The following is a 22,752-nucleotide window of genomic DNA, read 5'->3' as shown; positions in this document are numbered from 1 at the left end:
GCAATGGAAATGTAGTAAAAGTGTACCTTCTAGTACCGGCTCACGGTTGTTCTTCCTTGCGTGGTGGTTCTTCTTGCTTGTACGGGAATTCTCCCTCCTTACCCTCCTTAGAGATGTGCATAGGATTAGGCGACGATGATGTAGATGATGTTTCTTTCTTCTTGTGCCATGTCCCTCTTGGCTTTGGCTTATTCTTGCCAGGCTCTTCCTTCTCCTCAATTGGCTTGGGTATCTGGTTCTTCTCTTCCTTGGCTGCTTCTTCCATTCTTGTTTCTCGTAAAAGACAGGTTTCCTAGAGGCAAAAGCAAATGTTTCTTTCTTTCCATCCAGGTGGAATTGAATTCGTCCAGATGCACATATATATAAGCATTAGCTATATTGAGGAAAGGACAGCCAAGGATGAGGGGTGCATCCTTGCTAATTCCCATATTTAATACTACAAAATCAGCGGGAACGTAAGCATCTCTAATCTTGACCAAAAGGTCTAGAGCTATTCCTTCTACATAGCACACTGACTAATCAGCTAGTTTTAAATAGACAGAAGTTGGAGCTAATTTAGTGTAGAACAAGTTTTCATGAGTTTCCTTAGACATTATGTTTACACTAGATCCAAGATCTCAAATTGCATTTTCAAAAGTATGAGGACCAATAGAGCAAGTAATAACAGGACTTCCAGGATCACTTTTCTTAATAGGAACACCCCAACCATCTAAACCAAAATCATACCTTGATGTGACAAGGTTGGCGGTCTCCATGAATTCTTTAGGCTTGCCAGGAATTCTTCCTTTCTCAAAAGATGGGATAGCAGCTGCTAATTGTGTTAATTGGGTTTCTAACATCTTATTAAAGCTAAGTTGATTCTTTATAGAAGAAAAAAATCATCCAATTTAGCATTTATATTTTCCAACATCTTGTCATTAGCATGGAGATTCTTATTTATACTATCAGTCATTCTTCCTTAACTATAGACAAGATCTTTAAGGAAAGGATAACCATTACCTTGATTACTCAGATGTTGCGAATAATTATTGTAATTATTACCTCCTTGGTTGTTGGAGCGCTGATTCAATCCTTGATTTTGAGGATGAAAACTGTTGTCATTTTTGACAAAGTTGAGGTCTTCATGGGTCTTAGGGCAGAAGTTACCTGAATGTTCAGTCTCTCCACAAACTTCATAAGTCATGTGGGTGTCCATGGCTTGTACAATTTATTGGGCACTCATTTTCTCATAATTTTCTAGTCTCTTTGTGAGCAGATCTACCTTAGCTGCAAGCATGTTAGCTTCTTTAAGAGAATGCATACCTCATTTGTAGGGCTGTAATTATTCATTGCTCCATCCTTGGTTGTAAGCCATCTTCTCGATCAATGCCTTGGCATCTGTGACATTAAGAAAAAAGAAAGCACCTCCAGCGGCAGCATCTAAATGGCTCCTATCCAACGGAACTAAGCCATGGTAGAAGTTCTAGATCAAAAGCCAGTCTTCCATACCATGGTGTGGGCATGCGGTGACATACCCTTGCATTTGTTCCCAGGCTTTAGGAATAGACTCATCAGCTTGCTGTTGAAAGCTAGAGATTTTGTTGCAAAGAGCATTGGTCTTACCCATCGGGAAGAACTTAACTAGGAAAGCATTGGAATACTTGTCACATGTATCTATAGCATTACAGTTCAAGTAGAACCATTGTTTCACTTTTCCCACAAAGAGAAGGGGAAAAGACAAAGATGTATGGCCTCTTGGGTCACACCCTTAACGGTAAAAGTACTACAGATCTCCAAGAAATGTTGGAGATGCGCATTAGCATCTTCATGGGCTTTACCATAGAAAGGGCCAGCTTGCACCATCATGATCAATGTGGGCTTGAGCTCAAAGTGAGTGTCTACATTGATGACGTCAAGACCAGTGGCTACATTAGGAGCCGAAGGGGCAGAAAACTCATGGATGGTCCTATTAGCCATGACCGTGCTATGAAGAAAAGAAGGTAACTAAAAAGAGAAAAAGGAAAAGGAAAAGAAGGTTGCTAAGATGAAGACCAAGCTAGTAGAACCTAACGACAGATTAGTAACACACACCAGTTGCCTTCATCGACAATGGTGCCAGAAATGCTTGTTGACATTTCTTAACATTGCTACTAGGTTTATGTCCCTAGCAACGGTGCTAGAAATGTTTGCTGATGGTTCGTATGTGTGTATATAGGAAAGGGGATTCCATAAGCGGATAGAACTATCGTGTAGCACTTCTCTTGATGAGTACCAAGTGTCAAATTTATATTTTCCCAAAAGAAGGCAGGAGGATGTGTTGGGAACTATGGTTAGGTAGACTAAGTAAATATGTCTAGCAACACGGGGGTGATGAGGGTAGTATGGATGATGGATGGAAAAAGATAAAAAAGGTTTTGATCACACAAACAGAGGTAACTAGAAGTGTAGTGTAGCTTAGTGTAAGAAGTAGAGTGTTGACGGTAGTTATCATCCATCATAAACCATCGATATAACTTGAAATCATGCATGAAAATGACCACCAACATAGACTTATGGGTTTAAACTAACAATTTCCACAAGTTTTGGTGAATCTATGTTTTCAGCAGGGTTTATCTAGAAAACCATCAAGGAGGATCAAAATGTCAAATTAAATTATGCTTATCCATAGCGAAAACTACCCCTGAAGGTTCTAGAAGACTCAGGAAGACACCACACCAAAGCAAAGATCGAGGCGCTGCCAGGTGGGGCTGGCTAGCCCCTGGCCCCACTTGTTAATCTCTGCCTTGCTACGTCAGTTCTCCACCACCTTAAGGATTGCATCTATGCCATTTATTCAAGTCGGTTTGATTCAAGGGCTCAGGATTGACGCTATGGCCTATATATCAGCCCCTGCCCCCTCCCTTGTAAATTGCCATAAGTCAGGATCAGATCAGAAATTAGGGTTTCCATAGAGAAGAGAATAGAGGTCCAATTCTTCAAGTCCTAGTATAGGCTAGCTAGCAAGATTTAAGTAGAGCTTGGGCTATTGCTTAGGATTCTTGATTCGCCATCTAGAGGCCGGTATATCCATTGTATCCTCTTTATTTATGACTTTGTGCTACTTCAATACTATGTTGCTATTTATTATGTTCCTAGTTTGCTCTAGTTATATGCTTGATATAGTTATGATTGATTATGAATATATGCATATGTTCGCAAAGCGCTTAGCTCAATACTCAAGTGAGTCAAGTGGTCAACATTATGTAAGTGTGGTGCTTAAATACTATTTACCTATGGATGCATTCTACACTCTGGGTCATGTGGTAGATCATGGATGTGACACTCCTGTTGAGTCCTTTGTAGTCCACTCCCCCTTTGTAGGCTATGTTCTTGATCTTCCTTAGTAATGGTCCTTATGCATAGATCCAAAGTTAATTATGCTATAGATGAGAGTGTATATACTTGGGTGTACAAAAGACTTAGTAAATAAGGAATGACTTAGAAATATTTTGATCTTAACTAATCTCCTGCCTAGCCATGCTACATTTATGAGTATCTATTTCTATCTCTAGATTACTATCAATGCCTTACACTTATCATTTATTTATCATTTGACTTACCCCTGTTATAGCATCAGAGTTAATGATCTTGTCATAAGTATACATATTTAACAATGTCTCTGTGCCAACCCCATCGCTCCTCCCTATAGATAAAATATAAATAACGATACCTGGTATACTCCTGGGTGAAATGCTACAATAGTATATCATCTATGAGCTTGCGGATATTTAGTATATATAATTTTACAAGTGTTCTTAATAATTACTAACAATGCATTTCTGGCATCAATGCTTGGGATGACAACTTAGTAAAGAGTGATACTAAGAAATGCAACAAGCATTTCTGGCACCGTTGCCAGGGAGGGGCACAAGGCTAAGAGAATTGATCAAATAAATACTTATTGATGAAATCATAACTAAGCACCTCCGCTTTAGCAGGCTTACCCTTGTTTGTCTTTGTTCATATCTTATACAGGGTATTGTAGGATTGGTTGTGATTCATCAACAATCTCCATCAATTAGAACCAAATCAATTAAGAGGAAGCTCAACACCAGTTTCTGAAGCTATGGCTAACAAGACACTATGAGAATTCTTTGCTCCAAGCACGAAGAACATTCACAGTAGACCAACACTCAAAACCAACAACCTTGAGTTTGAGCTCAAGCCAAGCCTCATCAACATGGTGCAAGCTACCCTGTTTAGCGGGAAGGTACATGAAGATGCTAGTGCTCATCTTTAGAATTTCCTAGAGATTAGTAGCACGATCACCATCAAGGACGTCACTTAAGATATCATACTACTTTGCCTATTTCCATTCTCGCTAGTGGGAAGGGCGGAGCAGTGGTTCTACACCAACAAAGATGACATCAACACATGGGCAAAGTGTTTGAAGGCCTTCCTAGCAAATTTTTTCCCTATAGGCAAAGCCAATGCCTTAAGAGGAAAGATTTCCAACTTCCAACAGCAGAAAGGAGAAACCATTCCAGGAGCATGGGAACGTTTCTAGGAATACATTTCAGATTGTCCTCATCATGGGATGGAGGATTGGTTGGTCATGCAAAACTTTTACCATGGATTAACTAAGAAAGCTCATGAACAATTTAATGCTACTGCTGGAGGAACATTTATGTCACTCACCCTTGGAAAAGCTAAGACTCTTATGAAAAAGATAGCCTATAATCAAGGCTGGTCTCAATGTAGTATTCAAGCTTGCAATAATAGCGAAGAAGTACCAAAAGAGGTGTGTGCACTATCAACCAAGATGGCCATCTTGTTGAATTGGCTTGAACAACGAGCCAATTACAAGAAAGATTGTTAGGCCATTCAAGATGTTTTTAATTCTCAAAATGTATGTGGAGAGTATTTGGGGGTTGATTTCCTCGAATATCAAGAAGATTCAAACATTGTCATCAACAACTCTGCTCCACAACAACAGAAACAAGGATGAAATCAACAACAACAACGGTCAAATTACCAAGGTAACTACCCATGTAATTATCCTTCGAAGCAGCCATCCTTGAGAGACTTGATCTTAGAACAAGCTAGGATGGATGAAAATATATCTAAGAAGCTTGCTTTTAATGATAAGGTCCTAGAAAACATAAATACCAAAATGGATAGTTTTTCTTCTGCCATGAAAGACCAAGTTAGCAATAATAAAAAGATAGAATCACAATTAGCCTAGTTAGCCGCTGCTCTGCCTATTGCTACTAACCTTGAAAGGGTGAATGCCATAACCACAAGAGGTGGCAAGTCTACTATGGTTTTAAGGACAAACCAGATACACACCATATGTGAGCCCAGGAAGTCAAATCTCATATATAGCTACAAATAAAGGTAATATCAATAGACAATGCATAATATATAACATACTTAGTATAAAGGATATAACCTTAGATAGCAAACAATGGAAAGACCACTCTAATCTTTGGGTGAAGACTCCAATTCCATAGGGACAACTGATTGGTTGATCACAAGACTAATTCCTCCAAACTCTAGCAATCTTGTACCCATTCGGGATTTTTCCAAAGATTTAAAGTAAAGCAAGTGTAAGTACATGTCATACTCAACAAATATAACATGGGGTTCATGAGGCTCAAAAAGGCTGACACTAGTTTAACTGCAATTAGCTTTTAATGGTCACAATTTTAGCATAGCAGTAGCAACAAGTTTATCACAAGCCCATATAAACACATGATCAAGTAAACATGAATAATGAATAGCATAAACAATTAACCATTAATGAGCATCTTTATCATCAGTATCATCAGTGTTCATCATCTATTCCGTAAGGGTTCCAAGGCCGCTTATGACCATGTGCATGGCTGATATACTAGTTTTACACTCTACAGAGGTTGTACACTTTAACTATGAGTCAGGATTTACCCTTTCGCCCGAGGTAGCTAATCTCTTGACCCACTTCCAAGGAAGGTCGATAGGGTTCACTATGAAGCCTTTCAAAGGTTCATCTAACAAGTTAGGGGCATTAGATTCACTCAGCAAATAGATGTAGAGCCCCCCTTCTCAATGGCACAATGACCCGCAGCCTATACACAAGTGGACAGAGGCTGCACTATACCTGATTTGGCAATCCATTCTTATGCTAATAAAGGTAACCACTAACAAGCTAGAAAAGGTCCTTATACTGAGCTAAAGCCAGAGCCATGTAGCCCTCACAGCTGTACTGCAAGTCCCGAATGATCACTTACAGATAAGTCCTTAGGGAGAGGAATCTAGAGCACCATAAAAACAGCCTAATGCTCTAGCCCCCTTGATTCCTTGTTGCTAAAAAGCATCTTTTAATGTTTATTGCATATACCATTAGTCAAGTTATAAGATCATGGTCTTTAATTGAGCACTAGCATCATACTACCCAATGCATATCCCATAGGAGACAAGGTATAAGTTCAATTCTAGGGAATCCCTATCAAGGTGACACATGTAATATGAATTAAATGTATTAAAGTTGATAGGAAACAAGGATGATCCCATGCTATACTTGCCTTAAACTTACATCCTTCTTCTGCTAATTCATAAACTCAAAAGGATTCCTTCTTGATCACCATGTAAAACTCACCGACTAGACAAGATCATTAAGCACCACACAAGCATCCATGCAATCATACACGAAACAAACAATAGATCTAAATTAGAACAGTAGACAAAACATAATAAATAGTGAGTAAAAAGGTTTTAAAGATGTTCTACATGTTACTACGAACACACAGCCGTGAAAAGCACTCTAATCAGAGCTACAGTTTGAAAGAAACGGCTACCGAAAGATCTACTCATAAGAGAAAATATAAAACTATAAGCTTCACGTGTTTTAACTATATAAAAGCTTATATAAATTGAATTAAGTCAAATTTAGATTTGAATTATAAAACTAAAGTAAAACAAATCATATTTTATTTGTAAAATCCAGTTGCATAATTATTATCCAAATCAGAGTTTAAACCATGAAATTCCAGAAATAGTGATATGATAAACATTATTACTAACGCGTAGATCTCAAGGTAGTGAATCTAGCACAACTTGAACAGGTCAAGTCAGAGCTAAAACGTAGAAGATATGAATTAAACAAGATTTCCTTTAATAACATAAAAGATTAAATCTAACCTCAAATTTTATAAGTTGAAAACATATCTAACAGTAGTATGAACATGTAGATTATGAAATTACGAACCTAACGCAAGTTGAACGGATCAAATCAGAGTTAAAACGGAGAAGATATGGCCTAATGAAGTTGGTGGCATTCTTGTAATTAAAGAGAACTCAATTTCAAATTAAAATATTTAAAATTAGATTTTGAATTTGGGTCAGGGACCGCGGGTTCTAAATCGGCAAAACACAGGGGCTTCTTAGCAAAACTATAGGAATGGCGGGTTATAAACTTAAAAACTTGGAGGACTCTTTAGCAAAACGACCCGCGAAGGGGTACGATCTATTTTCAACCGTTGATCCTAAATCGAACGGCTACGGTGGCTCCGAGGCTCAGGCTGGCTGGAACAGAGACTGGGCGGCAGCGATTTCACCGGCATTGGCAATTTCTTAATGGAGAAATTGGGGAAAAGTGCTACGGAACTAAATTAGAGTCGGGGTTGGCTCTGGGAGATAGATTGGGCCACGACGAACTCAACAAAGCCATCTACATCTGCTAAACACGAGTAGTGGATACTGGTGACGAGCAATGGCGGCGGTGGAGTGATGGCGTAGTGAGGGAGACAAAAAACAGAGTGAGATAGTGGGAGTTAAGGGGTTTTACGGGTTCGCAAACTCGACTAGAAGCTAGAGAAGATACTTACAGGTATGATGGAGTGGCTAATTGGCACAGCGACGTAGAGCTTTCTCGGTGGAATCAGATGGGCCACGCTAGGGCACCAACAGCACTATGGCTTGCTCTAGGGCTCAGGTACGGGATGGCACAGGCATAAAGCCTCACTTTTTATGGTCGGGAAACAACGTGGGGCGCAAGGCAAGACGTGGTGTGGCAGAGGCGGACTTGGCGGTGGGAGCAGTGTCCGCATCAACGACGAGAGGTAGGAGAACGGACTGACGTGTAGGCCCAGGGTGGTAGCGAGTCAAGGTGTGGGACCGAGTTGTCGGTGAGAGAGAGGACAAAAGGGAAGTGGCGCTGCCATCGGCTACGACCGTTGGCTTGGCTGGGCCGGCCTCATGGCCTTCGGGCCTGAGAAGGAGGGGGAAGGGAGGAGCAGGCCAGTTACAGGCTATGGGGAAGCAAAGGAAGAGGAGAGGGAGCTGGGCCTTTGGGCTAGAAATTAGAGAGAGGAGGGTTTCTATTTTTTTCCAAATCCTTTTCTTTTCTTATTTTAAAACCAAATTCAAATATGAACCAAATCTAATTCAAATATTATTTTGAATATACTTTTGATTCAAAAATAGGATAAGAACTCTTGGTAGGTTTTCAAAAATAAATTTTGCAACTTTTTAAACTCTTTTATTTTCCAATTCTCTTTTTCTTTTCCTTTCTTTTCTTCAGAGCCACTTTCAAACTCATTCCCAAAAGCAATTTAAACCATTTTTTAATTTGAATCAAAACCACTCAACCAAATAAATCAAATGCACTGGCATGTATGCACAATCATGTTGGTTCTCCTTATGATAAATTTTAATATAATGAAAAATAATTTTTTCCTATATTTCATGAGCACAAAAATTCCAAATTAAATCTTTTTAGCTCTATTTCCAAAAATTCAAATTTTAGGGTGTTACAATTCTACCCCCTTAAAATGAATCTCGTCCCCGAGATTCCGAGGACGTCGACTAGGAGATAGGGATACTCCATCTTTGGATTCTTCTTTACTTTTCATACTTGTTAACCTTACTCCAAGTAACTTACCAAACTGATTCCAAGATTCTGACAAGTATTCCAAACCATACTCTGGTAACTCCAATCACTAGACTACCTTTCCTTTTTAGGCCATACAATCAATTCTTTTTCTTAAAATATTCACCTTCCAACAGAGCCTGATGAATATCTTGGTCAGAAGGAGATTCTACTACCAATCTTCAAAACATTAAGGATTCTGATTAAGTTGCTCGAACCTTGAATACAATTCATAGTTCTTGGTGTCACCTGAACTTTCTTAGCATAATTCTCTGTTGCTAAGGGCATCGGCCATGACTTTGCTCCTCAAAGTGTTAGCACTTTTCCAAGTCATAATCAATTTCATTCTAATGAGGATAACACAAGCTCAAGACCAACTTAGTGAAGATATCCTTTAGATTCTTGTGACCCTCCTATATGTCACTTTTACTTCCAAAAAGATAGTACTTCCATGCTTCACAATGGATAACTCTAGATAACATGTTAGGTAGTTCAACTTTCACTTCCTTAGTTGACTTAATGAATAAGCTACTACTTTTCTTCTTGTATAAGGACACATCCCACACCTTGACAATGTGCATCCTAGCGGATATAAAGCTCTTGTTCGGATCTAACAAAGCTAATACATATTTTTTACTTCAACCTCTTCTTGGACTCTTTCAAACCTTAGCTGAGGTCTCTTGATCCAAACTTAAAACCTTCCCAAGTAGCACTGTCAATATCTTGATGATTTTGGATAAACTTCCCTTGAACCTCTAACCAAACCTCATTATTAAAACTCTGAATTCTGCTCACATCTTCGAGTGGATTCCAATCACATCATTAACTTTCTTCAATCCCAAACCTTCTTGTCATGCTTTGTATATCATTGGGATTTCCTGAGACTCCATAGAACCATCTATAGTTATTAGATATCTCATTCCCATGTCATCAACACCTACTTGTCCTAGGTATGTTGATGATTGGACTCCCAGCTGAGGATTGCTCGAACTACAGAGCCATATTGTCGAATGCATCAATTTCTCATAGATGATCCAATAACTTATCAACCGAGCAAAGGATACATACTCTAGATGATGAAGCCCTTAAGTTGTATACATCCTCTGTGTACCACCTTTCTTATCAGATTAACTGATTCTTCCAAGTAAGAGCTAGAGAGCATAACTAAACTTCATATGGCACCTTGAGCATTCGGACCCTTCTTAAATTCAACACACTTATCAATAGGTGGCACTTGATGTGGGTTGTTCAACACACTTTGAGAATAATCTATAATAACTGAGTCTACATCATCAAATCTTGCTCTATAGATGGTGGATTTGATGGCGGTGGATCAGAATTAGCAGGATTCCTTCCCAGTGAGAGCTAGAATCTATAAAACCACCTTCACTTTGGCTACCCCCCTTAAGAAAAGATCAACTAGGGGACACAAAAAGGGTAGCTTGCAACTTCTTCCAGATGAGCTAACTAGTATCAAGACATTCTGACATCCCAATGATACTCTCGTGTATGAGCAAGAACAAGAAATCTGAAATTCCTCGTGAGCAGAAAAACAACAGCATAGTAAAACAGCTGTAACTCTCATTCTGTTAATCCAATAGAGCTATAGTGTATATTGTTGGAAAGCTTATAAAATTCTCCACAACTTCCTTATAGAACACTTTTCCAAATTCTGCAGTTCAGGTAGTCGAAAGAAGTGCACAACAGAAACTATTCTAGGCTTTAGACAGCATCGATGTATCGTCTTGTGATTTTCATAACTCCATAACCAACATAGCTATCAAGGTGATTCTTATGGTCAGAGATAGATATTGAAGTCTAATGTCGTCTAGAAATTTTTCATGATTTTTGGTATTCCAAAGATAGAGATATAAACTGATAAAGATAGGTTGCTCCGAAGGCACGATAGAGGAAACAGGAGCGAACCAAAACCCGACTATTTATTTCATTAATCCTTATACCTTAGGCCTATAAACTAAATGAAATTATGGGCAAACCCCATAAGATCATTGCATTCATTACAAAGATCTAAAACAAGCATAAACATAATGACAACTCGATAAAGCCATAAAGGTGCACAACTCAATCATTGACTCAACTTGCGATACTATCGTCCTCATTGTACTAGGGGTAATAATCCTAAGACTCATCTTCAGATTACGCAAGAGGTGGTGAGAGACAGTTCTAAAAGTATATCAAATTAAGGAGTGAAGATGAGAACAAAGACTTTAAAATAAGCACCAAGGTAGAGATGAATAACATGGGTAGAGATATAGTAGAGAAGAAAATATCAAGGTTCACAGAGCAAAGGTTTTTGTAGCAACTTCTAAACCTTAGAACGACCAGTTTGTACTAGGCTTACGTCCTACAGTCAGCATTGCTTTGATACCATTTTATAGCACCCGGTTTTAAGGACAAAACCAGATACACACCATATGTGAGCCTAGGAAGTCAAATCTCACGTATACCTACAAATAAAGGTAATATCAATAGACAATGCTTAATATATAACATACTTAGTATAAAGGATATAACCTTAGATAGCAAATAGTGGAAAGACCACTCCGATCTTTAGGTGAAGACTCCAATTCCATATGGACAACTGACTGGTTGATCACAAGCCTAATTCCTCCAAACTCTAGCAATCTGGTATCCATCGGGGATTTTTCCAAAGATTTAAAAAGTAAAGCAAGCATAAGTACATGTCGTACTCAACAAATATAGCATGGGGTTCATGAGGCTTAAAAAGGCTGACATAGTGATACGATGCGATGTCCCGATCTTCACGACGTAGGATCAATCACCAGATAACTAGCTGAAGAACAGCCGGATAACTTGCTGCAGGCAGCAATAACTAGTGCAACGTGGCAAATAAAACTCAAAGCCAACCACCGCCTTTAACCGGCAACCTGAATCGAGGATTCGCCCAACCACACTCTCAAGAAACCAACCAACACAACCTACAATCAATCAAGGTAAACCTCGAAGGGAGTAGGAGCACCAATTGGGAGCGGATGAAGCCGCCGCTTCTGTAAATCCCGCAAAGGAAATCACAAGGGCAAAGGGGTAGAGATCACTCTCAATATTTGTTAGCACACAGCTGAACAAAAGGGGGTTCTGTATTTCAATTATCAAAAGTCTTCTTTTGCTTAGGAGTACATGGATATTTATACTAGGAACAACCCTCCTAGATAGGTATAAACACGAAAAGGAAACGAAAGGGTATGCTATGTGAACAGACTTCCACGAAATGGGTTTCTGAGCAGTTTCCGCATGGCTGTTGGTCTTCTGCGCAGTCTTCAATGTTTTCGTAATAACTCCATCTTGGAAAATCCAAAAGACGTGTGGTTGGTTGCGTTGGAAAACTAACTTGATAAGGTTTCACACCATGTATAGCATGCACCACGAAACATTGTAGAATGGTACAATTTAATATGAGAAGTTGTACCAATATCAAGTCCTGAGAAGACTGTTAACCCTCTGAGCAGTCTGCACTAAAGCTGGTCGGATCTGCACTAAAACTGGTCGGATCTGGTCGGCCTTGAAGCATTAGAAACTAGATTTCACAAGCTTTCCAAAAAGTCCTCATGGACCTCCATAGCCTTCGGGAATAAAAAGTTATGATATTTTCTTCTTGACAGTACTGTCAGTTTCGAGCGGTCTGACCAGTATGCACTAAGCTGGTCGGATTTCATTAGTTAGAAACCCAAACTGGTCGGCATTAGCATCATTGGAAAGTAGACTCGACAAGCTTTCCAAAATGTGCTCATTCACCTTCATAGCTTCTGGAAATCAAAAGTTATGAATATTTCTTTCCGACTGTTCTGCAGGACTGGTCTGGTTCGAGTGTGGTTCTCTGTGGTCGTCACCTTGTGTGTTCTTGCCATACTCTTTAGTGATCCTGAGCAACAACAATGTGCACGACTTAGGCAGTATATAATTCTCATTAATATTAAATTGAACTTCATAAAGTAGCGCGTTCACCTCTTGTTGTAGCTTCTTTGCTCGACTACGTGTAATTGGGCCACCAAAGGCTTGGGCTGGTGTCGATGTAGGTGATACTTGAGTTGGTGTTACTTGAATTGGAGGTTGTAACATGTTGGATGATGACGTGGTCATATCATCCTCCTCCCCTTGAAAAGGAGTCGTCCTCGACTCTAATCCGTCTAAGCCCAATAATTGTGCTAGGCTAGCAGGGCTAAATGCTTTGTCTCTATTACCATCTACTTCTTCCATCACATCAAGGTGTTTGAATCTATAATCATATAAACCAAGTAGTAGTCTTGTAGGTGGAAACCAAAAGGATTTAGAATCAAGTTTAGCTTTCACCTTGAATGGATGCTTAGAATTAAGAGTGAATGTTGATGTCCTTGGCATGGTCATATCATCCTCCATCATTTTAGGAAAAGCCATCTTTGACTTTTGTTCTCCTGAAAACAACCGAAAGAATATAGAGAGTGGATGCATATGCCAATTGCTATGATCTCTTATTGAAGATTGTTCATTGCCTTCTTCACAATTCATATGCACATTATTTCTTTTCTGATGAGAGAAATAGTTTCTCAAATTTTGTGAATCTGAAATCAGCTTTGAAAACGGTAGCACAAAAATTTCTTCCAAAACACTTATTTTATTCATGTTATCATGTTTCATCATAGAAAGATCAATCATATCAAATGATGGGATTGAAACATTCATGGCATTATAAAGATTCATATGGCATAATGTATTCAAATATTTAGATATGTACCTTTCAAACTCCATGGTTCCAAACGTAGATGGAAAAAACTTTGGGTGAATGAATAGAACATGTTTGCACAAGATTTCTTTCTTTGGATGAAAAATATGAACAATGGAATAACATTGGTAATTCTGAACAATAAGCATTAAACAATCTATTCATCTCAATTTTAGAAAAATATGGTTCGCAAGATGTACGACTCATTCTATTCAACTTCAATTCAGTAAACTTGTCGCATGTTATGCAAAGGGCACAAACATTAAATTGATTTATAGCATGATGTCCAATGATGTTAAACGTGAACCTGCAGCCATATGCACTATTGAAGGATTTCACAAATGATATGTCAAGAACATTTTCAAGCATTTTATCAATCTCAACAAATTCATCAAGCATGACATAGCACACACATTCAGTAGGGGATGTTCTTGTGAAAAATTCAGCATGAGTAAGCAATTTCACATGGTCCACATTATTGGCATGTAAAGTATTACTTATATCAGTCAAAGCATGGCAATGATCTTTCATGATTGAGCAATGGTTATAAACTTGTAAATTTTCAGCACTTGTATTAACATGTAAATCTATCAAATCAGCACAAAGATTTTGTGTATGCTCAATTCCACTTGAAACAAATAGATCATCACAATTTCTCACCAATTTATTTTGTAAATTCAGATTTAAATTATTTTCATTACCTTTTAGGTTTGATGATGGTGCATGAACGGTGGATTGTATCTCTGAGTTTTTACCTCCATCATTCCCTTGATTCAAACTTGGGGCAGCAATGAATTGGTTATCAACATCGATTACCTTTTCACTTCTCTCGTCAGGTATGGTGGAGTTATGAGCATCCATCTCTTCCTCATTTCCCTTGCACACCTGCACATTTTCAGAGACAACACTAGAGGTAGAGTTTAGGGGGTTAGAGTTAAAATTATCCTCACATGTTTTGTAATGAAGCTCTCTCTTTTTGTGTGGTGTATCCCTCACACTCCTTTTGTTGATGCTCTCAACCTCATATTTAGTGGAATCACACAACTCACTTTTATTTTCACTCTCACTCAATTCGGCTATGTGGTTCTCATTCTCACATGGGTATTGATGCACAATCACTTCATTGGCTGGTGGAGCACCATACGAATAGGCGCCATCATTCATGGTCTCTTCCAGTGGCATTGTGATAGCAATAGTCAAAGCACAACAACCATCTTTTGACTTCTCAAAAGACATTGAATTTGCATTGGTAGGAGTGGAATCATGTGCATTGATCTTGCCTTCAATCTGAACATTAGGTGGCATGTTGGAGCACATAATTTCAGCACCACTGTCCAATAATTTGTCATGTTCCACAATTGGTGATACAACACATATTTGCATCTTCGGATTTGTTGGAGCATGATAAACTTCATCTTGGACAGATTTGTCACTTTCACTAGATATCACAATAGATGCATCTTTCTTCTCAATTTCAGACTGTAAATGATACTTTGGGATAGCAACTCTCTCAGGAGTTGGTGTAACATTATGACCCACAGTAACGTTACACACCTCATCATTTCTCTTATCAACTTGAGGCACAATGTTGTCTTCTTGCTGCTCAATAGAGTTCTTCTTGGAGTTGCATTGCTGATGTTCACTTCTTTTAGCACTAGAATCGACTGAAGAAACTTTTGGGACAACATGTCCTCTCTTCTTGCATGCAGTTGATCCTTGCTTCTCTCTAGCAATAGAGGATACATTGGGCTGAAGCTTAGAACACATGTCTTGGCACAAATTAATGCACCTTGTGATCTTGTCCTGCTGCACCTTCATAATTTTCTTCTCTTCTCTAATTGCACAACTCAAAAGATCTTGCATGCTTCTAAAATATTTCCTCTCAATAGCAGCAACAATATTAGGATTAAGGCCTCTCTTGAAGTATGTCATTGCATTCATGTCATCAATCACATTTGCTCGATGCAAGTAAGAATTTAGCTTATCATAATATGCTTGGACAGATTTACTTCCTTGCTTCACATTCTCCAAACGACGAAGCAAAATCAGCCCATATTTTCTTGAAACAAATTCCTTTCTCATGGCCTTCTTCAAATCTTCCCAATTCTTGATGAGACGCTTATGTGGATATTGTTTCCACCAATCAAGAGCATAATCTTCAAATTCAAGTATGGCTCGTGATATCTTCTTAGTTCCAGAAAATTCTTGGACTTCAAATTCAATCTCCATTTCCTCTTGCCAATCAAGAAATTCCTCTGGATCAGTACTTCCATAGAAAGGAAGCTTGGGATATCTTCAACCTGTCATGGTTAATATATATGCAAAATAGCAAGCTTATATGTGGTATAGGATAATATGTGGAGCTCTCACAACCTCACCTCTCGTACCAACCAAAGCTCTTATGAAGTCCCTGCGGGTTACAGGAAAAATAGCGTGTGGTGGTAACAAAAGTGATGGCTAGGCGAATACAAGACCAGAGAGTACCGATTACGATGGCTTGTATGTGGAGCTTGGTAGGGAGTGATACACAAGGAATGCAATCTGAAATCTAGTTGTTGTAAAGTTAAATAACAATCCAAACTAGAAGTTCTCTGCCTAGTGCCGACCACAGGATATGAATGATGTAAATAGATCAAACACACGCGCAAAGAAATTTCAGATTTGATGCAAACAAGGAGTATGATTGGGATGCAAGTGTTGCGATCAGACCCAACCAAAATTTGCACCAAACAAAGATAGTAAACTGGTTACTCACTTGATATGAAAAACTTTCAGCACTTATGCACATAAACCAACTGATCTTCAACTTTTGTTTCACAACTTTTCTCAATTCTCTTTTTTTCACTTTTTTTAGAACTAAATATAGGGATCAGTTATAACACTTGCACACTTTATGATAGAAACGAAATACAACCAGTAGTTGTAACTTGATAGGATCAAAGTTTACGCGAAGGAGATGATATGGGTTTTAGATTTTTTTTTGTGTGGGAAATTTCAGATATATGAAAGAGGCACAAAGGACACGCGAAGGAAAATATGATCAGCAACTAAAACAAGACTCTAATGGACTGAAACTTAACAAAACTCACTAAAATAACAGATTGAAACAAAGGGCTATGGCAAATATTTTTGTGGCTTTTTAGTGGATAGGACGAACACAAAATATATGTAGCTAAGGGTAAACAATCCTACCGTGGTAACGAAAGCTCTGATACCAGATGATACGATGCGATGTCCCGATCTTCACGATGTAGGATCAATCACCAGATAACTAGCTGAAGAACAGCCAGATAACTTGCTGCAGGCAGCGATAACTAGTGCAACCTGGCAAATAAAACTCGAAGCCAACCACCGTCTTTAACCGGCAACCTGAATCGAGGATTCGCCCAACCACACTCTCAAGAAACCAACCAACACAACCTACAATCAATCAAGGTAAACCTCGAAGGGAGTAGGAGCACCAATTGGGAGCGGATGAAGCCGCCGCTTCTGTAAATCCCGCAAAGGAAATCACAAGAGCAAAGGGGTAGAGATCACTCTCAATATTTGTTAGCACACAGCTGAACAAAAGGGGGTTCTGTATTTCAATTATCAAAAGTCTTCTTTTGCTTAGAAGTACATGGATATTTATACTAGGAACAACCCTCCTAGATAGGTATAAACACGAAAAGGAAACGAAAGGGTAGGCTATGTGAACAGACTTCCACGAAATGGGTTTCTGAGCAGTTTCCGCGTGGCTGTTGGTCTTCTGCGCAGTCTTCAATGTTTTGGTAATAACTCCATCTTGGAAAATCCAAAAGACGTGTGGTTGGTTGCGTTGGAAAGCTAACTTGATAAGGTTTCACACCATGTATAGCATGCACCATGAAACATTGTAGAATGGTACAGTTTAATATAAGAAGTTGTACCAATATCATGTCCTGAGAAGACTGTTAACCCTCTGAGCAGTCTGCACTAAAGCTGGTCGGATCTGCACTAAAACTGGTCGGATCTGGTCGGCCTTGAAGCATTAGAAACTAGATTTCACAAGCTTTCCAAAAAGTCCTCATGGACCTCCATAGCCTTCGGGAATAAAAAGTTATGATATTTTCTTCTTGACAGTACTGTCAGTTTCGAGCGGTCTGACCAGTATGCACTAAGCTGGTCGGATTTCATTAGTTAGAAACCCAAACTGGTCGGCATTAGCATCATTGGAAAGTAGACTCGACAAGCTTTCCAAAATGTGCTCATTCACCTTCATAGCTTCTGGAAATCAAAAGTTATGAATATTTCTTTCCGACTATTCTGCAGGACTGGTCTGGTTTGAGTGTGGTTCTCTGTGGTCGTCACCTTGTGTGTTCTTGCCATACTCTTTAGTGATCCTGAGCAACAACAATGTGCACGACTTAGGCAGTATATAATTCTCATTAATATTAAATTGAACTTCATAAAGTAGCGCGTTCACCTCTTGTTGTAGCTTCTTTGCTCGACTACGTGTAATTGGGCCACCAAAGGCTTGGGCTGGTGTCGATGTAGGTGATACTTGAGTTGGTGTTACTTGAATTGGAGGTTGTAACATGTTGGTTGATGACGTGGTCATATCACATAGGTTTAACTATGATTAGCTTTTAATGGTCACAATTTTAGCATAGGAGTAGCAATAAGTTTATCACAAGGCCATATAAACACATGATCAGGTAAACATGAATAATGAATAGCATAAACAATTAACCATTAATGAGCATCTTTATCATCAATATCATTAGTGTTCATCATCTATTCCGTAAGGATTCCAAGGCCGCTCATGACCGTGAGCACGACTGACATACCAGTTTTACACTCTACAGAGGTTGAACACTTTTCACTGTGAGTCGTGATTTACCCTTTCACCCGAGGTAGGTAATCTCTTGACCCACTTCCAAGTAAGGCTGGCAGGGTTCACTATGAAGCATTTCAAAGGTTCATCTAACAAGTTAGGGCCATTAGATTCACTCGGCAAATAGATGTAGAGCCCCCCTTCCCGATGGCACAATGACGCGCAACCTATACACAAGGGGACAGAGGCCGCACTATACCCAATTTGACAAGCCATTCTTACGCCAATAAAGGTAATCACTAACAAGCTAGAAAAGGTCCTCATACTGAGCTAAAGCTAGAGCCATGTAGCCCTCACAGCTGTACTGCAAGTCCCGGATGATCACTTATAGATAAGTCCTTAGGGAGAGGAATCTATAGCACCATAAAAATAGCCCAATGCTCTAGCCCCCTAGATTCAATGTTGCTAAAAAGCATCTTTTAATGTTTATTGCATATACCATTAATCAAGTTACAAGATCATGGTTTTTAATTGAGCACTAGCATCATACTACCCAATGCATATCCCATAGGAGATAAGGTATAAGTTCATTTCTAGGGAATCCCTATCAAGGTGACACATGCAATATGAATTAAATGTATTAAAATTGATAGGAAACAAGGATGATCCCATGCTATACTCGCCTTAAACTTACATCCTTCTTCTGCTGATTCATAAACTCTAAAGGATTGCTTCTTGATCACCATGTAAAACTTACCGACTGGACAAGATCATTAAGCACCACACAAGCATCCATGCAATCATACACGAAGCAAACAATAGATCTAAATTAGAATAGTACACCAAACATAATAAATAGTGAGTAAAAAGGTTTTAAAGATGTTCTACACATTACTACGAACACACAGACGTGAAAAGCACTCTAATCAGAGCTACGGTTTGAAAGAAATAGCTACCAAAAGATCTACTCATAAGAGAAAATATAAAACTATAAGCTTCACTTGTTTTAACTATATAAAAGCTTATATAAATTGAATTAAGTCAAATTTAGATTTGAATTATAAAACTAAAGTAAAACAAATCATATTTTATTTGTGAAATCTAGTTGCATAATTATTATCCAAATCAGAGTTTAAAACATGAAATTGCAGAAATAGTGACATGATAAACATTGTTACTAACGTGTAGATCTCAAGGTGATGAATCTAGCTCAACTTGAACTGGTCAAATCAGAGCTAAAACGTAGAAGATATGAATAAAACAAGATTTCCTTTAATAACATAATAGATTAAATCTAACCTCAATTTTTTAATTTGAAAACATATCTAACAGTAGTATGAACATGTAGATTATAAAAGTACGAACCTAACGCAAGTTGTATGGGTCAAATCAGAGTTAAAATGGAGAAGATATGGCCTAATGAAGATGGTGGCATTCTTGTAAATAAACAAAACTCAATTTTGAATTAAAATATTTAAAATCAGATTTTGAATTCGGGTCAGGGACCTCGGGATCTAAATCAGCAAAACACAGGGGCTTCTTAGCAAAGCTACAGGGATGGCGGGTTATATACTTAAAAACTTGGACGACTCACGAAGGGGTACGATCTATTTTCAATCGATGATCCTAAATCGAACGGTTGCGGTGGCTCCGGGGCTCAGGCTGGTCGAAACAAAGACTGGGCGGCGGCAATTTAGAAATTGGAGAAAAGCGCTATAGAACTAAATTGGACTCAAGGTTGGCTCTGGGAGATAGATTGGGCCATGACGAACTCAACACGGCCATCTACAGCGGCTAAACGTGAGCAGTGGATACTGGTGACGAGCAATGGCGGCGGCGGAGCGACGGCATAGTGAGGGAGGCCAAAACAGAGTGAGACAGTGGGAGTTAAGGGGTTCTGTGGGTTCGCAAACTAGACTAGAAGCTAGAGAAGATACTTATTGGGACGATGGAGTGGCTAATTAGCACGGCGGCGTAGAGCTTTCTCGGTGAAATCGGATGGGCGGTGCTAGGGCACAGGCGGCGCTGCGGCTTGCTCTAGGGCTCGGGTGGGGGATGGCATGGGCATGGAGGCTCACTATTTATGGCCGGGTAACAACATGGGGTGCAAGGCAAGACATGGTGTGGCGGAGGTGGACTCAGCGGTAGGAGCAGTGTCCGCATCGGCGACGAGTGGTAGGAGAAGGGACTGACATGCGGGCCCGGTGTGGCAGTGAGCCAAGGTGTGGGACCGAGCTATTAGGGAGAGAGAGGAAGAAAGGGAAGCAGCGCTACCATTGGCTACGGCCGTTGGCTTGGCTGGGCTGGCCTCATGGCCTTCGGGCCCGAGAAGGAGGGGGAAGGGAGGAGCAGGCTGGTTACAGGGTGTGGGGAAGCAAAGGGAGAGGAGTGGGAGCTAGGCCTTCGGGCTAGAAATGAGAGAGGAGGGTTTCTATTTTTTCCAAATCCTTTTCTTTTCTTATTTTAAAACCAAATTCAAATATGAACCAAATTGAATTCAAAAATTATTTTGAATATACTTTCGATTCAAAAATAGGATAAGAACTCTTGGTAGGTTTTCAAAAATAAATTTTGCAACTTTTTAAACTCTTTTATTTTCCAATTCTCTTTTTCTTTTCCTTTCTTTTCTTCTGAGCCACTTTCAAATTCATTCCCAAAAGCAATTTAAACCATTTTTGAATTTTAATCAAAACCACTCAACCAAATAAATCAAATGCACCGGCATGTATGCACAATCATGTTGGCTCTCCTTATGATAAATTTTAATATAATGAAAAATATTTTTTCCTATTGAAAGCATCTAGGCCCCTAGTTGGGTTTTGGTGATTAATGACAATACGTGATTACTGTGACTAACGTGTGTTTTGCAGAAACAATTGAGTTAGGTCGAGATCAATCGGGCAATCATGGTTGTCATGCCCCTACGATGGAAATCATTTCAGTTTTCAAAGGATGGACGACAAGGTTAAGGATGGACTAGTTCTAAGTGTCGATTGGAGTTGGAGAGACACTTAGAGTAGTTTAGGACTTTGTTTTTTCTTTGGTCATACTATTAAGGGGGTATGAATGGGTAGCTTGACCTAGGTGAGTCCAGTGAGTTAAGTATGGTGCACACTTGTTATAACTAGCACTAGGTAGCTCCACAACAGCCCTTTGATCCAATGGAGCAAACTTCATTCACATATGATCGAGAGTTGGAAGTGAATGGAGAGTCAAATACTGACCGGACGCTGGCTCAGGGTCCGGTCAGTTCATTTGACCAAGGTGAAAGCGTCTGGAAGTGACCGAACGCTACGAGGTCATGTCACCGGACATTGAGGGTCAGCGTCCAGTCGACTCCGGTAAGGTCCCAAAGAGGGAGAATCCTGATCGAATGTGTCCGGTCAATGCTGACCGGACACTGATTAGGTTCCGACTACTGACCGGACGCTGCTCAGCAAGTGACCGGACTCTTGAGGTCCAGCGTTCGGTCGACATCAATAAGGTTCCAGTGAGGGGAAAACATGACCGGACGCGTCCGGTCAACTCTTAGCCACTAGAGCTCGGGGTATACTGACCGGTGCGTTCGGTCAACTTGTCCAGAGCGTCCGGTCACCCCATAGAGGCACATAATGGTTTGTTTTTCAGCCGGTGTTATAAATACCACCTCCGCTCATGTGTGGAGGTACTTTTGCTCATTCCAAGAGCTAAGAAACACCTTAGAGAGTGCCAAGAAGAGCAAGGTCCTAGTGAGGTGATTGAGATTTGAGAATCCCAAAGAGAGCCCTCATTAGTGAAGATCAAGGGTAGCAAAGTGTGCATCCACCTTCTCATTAGGCTTGTCGTGGTCAAGTGAGAGTTCGTGCTTGTTACTCTTGGCGATCGCCATCACCTAGACGGCTTGGTGGTGATTGGGAGTTCAGTGATCACCCGGCGGAGCTTGTGGGTGACCCAACTCAAGTTGTGAGCGGTTGTGGGTGATTCACCATGATGGAGTGTCGAAGAATCAACCCGTAGAGAGCACTTGATCCTTGCGCGGATCAAGGGGGAGCTATGCCCTTGTGCGGGTGCTCCAACAAGGACTAGTGGGGAGTGGTGACTCTCCGATACCTCGGCAAAACATCGCCGCGTTCCTTCCTCTCTATTTACTTTGAGCATTTACTTTGAGCAATTCAATTCATGTCTTTACATTCTTAGAATTTCCATGCTAGAGTAGGATTGGAACTAAGGTTGCAAGTCTTTTGTGCGGTAGAACTATTAGGAACACTTTCTAGGCACAAGGGGTTAATTGGGCTAACCATAGGATTTAATTATTGCAAAGAAATTTAGAATTAGCCCAATTCACCCCCCCTCTTGGGCATCTTGATCCTTTCA

General features: G+C 39.7%; 2 non-coding genes across 2 annotated transcripts; one reads left to right on the top strand and one right to left on the bottom strand.

The window, feature by feature from the left end:
- The first annotated feature begins 1,484 nt into the window (after positions 1 to 1,484).
- Positions 1,485 to 1,591, top strand: LOC136540946 (small nucleolar RNA R71). Its single transcript, XR_010780063.1, has one exon. It is a non-coding gene; the product is annotated as a small nucleolar RNA R71 (small nucleolar RNA).
- A 2,859-nt stretch (positions 1,592 to 4,450) lies between these two features.
- On the bottom strand, positions 4,451 to 4,557 carry LOC136541147 (small nucleolar RNA R71). Its single transcript, XR_010780241.1, has one exon. It is a non-coding gene; the product is annotated as a small nucleolar RNA R71 (small nucleolar RNA).
- Between the last annotated feature and the right edge of the window lie 18,195 nt (positions 4,558 to 22,752).

The sequence above is a fragment of the Miscanthus floridulus genome, chromosome 2, assembly GCF_019320115.1.
Source record: "Miscanthus floridulus cultivar M001 chromosome 2, ASM1932011v1, whole genome shotgun sequence".
NCBI lineage: Eukaryota > Viridiplantae > Streptophyta > Magnoliopsida > Poales > Poaceae > Miscanthus > Miscanthus floridulus.
This window is presented reverse-complemented; position numbering and strand designations above follow the sequence as displayed.